Consider the following 3,059-nt stretch of genomic DNA (forward strand, 5'->3'; position numbering starts at 1 on the left):
ATAAAATAAAATAAAATAAAAAATTAAAAAAAAAAATTGAAGCTTTTGTTTTTTTTGTGGCCCACATAAACTTAAACCTTGTTTATTTGGCCCGTGTTAGACTTTGAGTTTTACATGCTTGATTTACAAGATTGATTACAATGATCCAATTTTGAGTTAAATATATTGTGAAACATGACATTTGCAAAATGGCAGATATATTAAGATAATGTCAACATAAGAATCTTATTTAATAAAGAGGGAATATGCAAATTGATCATCACACCATAACAGTCAAGATGGCTGCGCCCACAGCGGAGGCCGAGTTCCCGTAACGAGCCTTAACGAGCAATCAGCAGGGACCTAAGGCTGCACCCCCTGCCTGGTGGGGCTTGACAGGGGACCTGAGGCCACATCCCCTGCCCAGCAGGGCTTGACAGGGAATCTCAAGGCATGCCCCCACACCAACCCTGGATGGGGACCTCAGGCAGCTCCCCCGGCCCCAGTACTGGGCCAGGGGACCTGAGGCCACGCCCCCCACCCGGCAGGGCTTAACAGGGACCTCAAGGCATGCCACCTGCCCCGCCCCAGACCAGGGGACCTGAGGCTGCGCCCCCCACCTGGCGGGGCTTGACAAGGGACCTCAGGCTGCACCCCCTGCCCAGCGGGGCTTGACGGAGGTGACACCAGCAGGGTCTGGATCTAGCCTAATGGGGGTGGGGCTGGCCGGGTCTGGGTCTCACGTAATTTTGAAGCACACGTGGGTGGGCGGGGACTTGACTCTGGTTCCCGTGGTGTGCCCCAGACTCTGACAGGAGGAAGATTTTCATATACATTTTACTAATTTTCTTTCATCTCTGACACTTCTATTATAAAGGGCAAATAGCAATATTAAAATATTTCCTCTAATTAATTCCCTTTTAATGTGCACGAATTTCATGCACCAGGTCACTAGTTATGACAATAAAAATGAGATGCCACAAATACAGATGTGGTAAAATTTGAACCTGGATGTGTGAGTTGACTAGTCAATGTATCAAGTACCATCCTGACATTGTGCGTATATACAACAACAAAATGGTAACAACATAATGTCATGAGGAAGCTGAATAGCAACAAGAGTGGGAGAAAAATGTAAGGTCTGTGTGTTTGAACTCAAGCTTCTAGCTGAGAGTACCATGACAATGATAAGACATGCATAAGTAATGCATCTCTATGCTCACTACAGCATTATTTACAATGGCCAAAATTTGGAAATAGTCCAAGTATCCATCAATAGACGAGTGGATAAAAAAGCTGTGGTACATTTACACAATGGAATACTACTTAGCCATAAAGAAGGAAATCTGAGTGGGTGCCTATGCAGAGAGAGAGCAGACGGACTCCCTGGCCCCGGGGCCTCCCAGGGCTGGGGCAAGGGGACCATGTCTGCTCCTGATCAGGTGCCTGCCACTCACTCTCAAGAAGAGCTGCCCATGCGGCTGCACCCAAATAGGAGGGCAAGCAGGCGGCGAAGGAGAAGAGGGCTGCCACCGCCACCAGCGTGGGGCGCGGGGAGAGCCGTTGCTGGTGCCCCAGGCAGCCGTGCAGGGAGGACTCTGGCGCTGCACCTGGCGCACAGGGCGCGGGGGTGGGGGTGGGGGTGGGGGGGCTCCGAAGAAAAGCTGCCGCTGCTGCCTAAGGAGAACCCTTGGATCAAAAAGCCGCCTCAGCACCTGCTCCCACTGGACTCCCTGGAAGCAGAGCTCAGTTCCCCCAAAATTATAAAAGCAGGAAAACTCAAGACAAAGAACCCCAACAAGTGTCAAGAGTGTCATCAACCAAGGAAATAAGAAGCTACAAAATAAAAAAGAAAAAGGGAAATAACAGTGAGAGCAAAGAAACCCGGGAAACAAAACTAGATGGTCCTGGTGAAAATGTCAGTGAGGATGAAGCTCAGTCAAGTAATCAAGGAAGGAAAGCTGATAAGCAAGTGGGTACCACTCCACTTAGATGTTGTAAGACCAGAGACTCAAGAAAGACCAGGATCCGGGAACAGCTCAAGGTGTCAACCTGAAACAAATAAATCACATAACAATAGGAGAAGTGATACACGAAGTTGGAGATGTGATAGAGAAAAGAGAGATGATCAAGATGAAGTTTCCAGTGCGAGAAGTGAAGGTGGTAATTTCCGAGGTTCCTCAAGAGGCCGAGGAAGAGGACGAGGCAGACGAAATTCTGGATTGAACTTTGATTATTCATATGCTTTATCAAGAACATGGTGAAAGGACTGACCAACCATTTCAAACAGAACTTAATGCCAGTATGATGTATTACTACAATGATGGTACAGGCATACAGGTATATCCTGTGGAAGAAGCATTGCTCAAAGAGTATATTAAGCGCCAAGTTGAATATTACTTCAGTATAGTAAATTTGGAACGGCACTTCTTTCTTAGGAGCAAGATGGATGAACAAGGTTTCTTGCCTATTTCTCTGATTGCTGGTTTCCACCATGTTCAGGCTCTCTCTACAAACCTTAATCTCAGTTTAGAGGCACTGAAAGATAGCACAGAAGTGGAAATTGTGGACGAGAAAATGAAAAAATAGATAGAACCAGGAAAATGGCTAATTCCGGGCCCTCCTCCAAATAGGGTGCCACAAACAGACTTCTCTCAACTGACTGACTGCCCAGAGTTTGTACCAGGCCAAGCCTTTTATTCACATGCAGTCAGGGTAATGATCTACTGATGCTCTTGGATGTCGTTTGATGGGAATATGCTCTTGGATGTCGTTTGATGGAAATGTCATTATAAATATTGCAACAAATCGTGCTGCAGAAATGAAAGCGACCAGAGTTACTTCTTTGCAAGAATGTCTACTCCCAACTCCTTGTGGAGGACGTTGTGTCAACACTACAGTGTAGCTAAACACCTATGTGATGATGATGATGAGAGACAGACCAGAGGACTGCTGTTGTTTTTACAGGAGCTGCCCACTTGTGTGCAAATAACCTGGGCGGCACGTGCTACTTTTTATTCACAGTGGGAAAGTTAATTTTCATTCTGGAAATATTACAAGATTCGGTCTTTTCCCTTTAG

The 3,059-nt window shown here is 46.4% G+C and overlaps 1 pseudogene; it reads left to right on the forward strand.

The window, feature by feature from the left end:
• LOC102443055 overlaps window positions 1–2,709 on the forward strand; it is a 4,771-nt pseudogene extending 2,062 nt beyond the window's left edge.
• The last annotated feature ends 350 nt before the right edge of the window (window positions 2,710–3,059 follow it).

This window comes from Myotis lucifugus, unplaced genomic scaffold, assembly GCF_000147115.1.
Source record: "Myotis lucifugus unplaced genomic scaffold, Myoluc2.0 scaffold_12, whole genome shotgun sequence".
NCBI lineage: Eukaryota > Metazoa > Chordata > Mammalia > Chiroptera > Vespertilionidae > Myotis > Myotis lucifugus.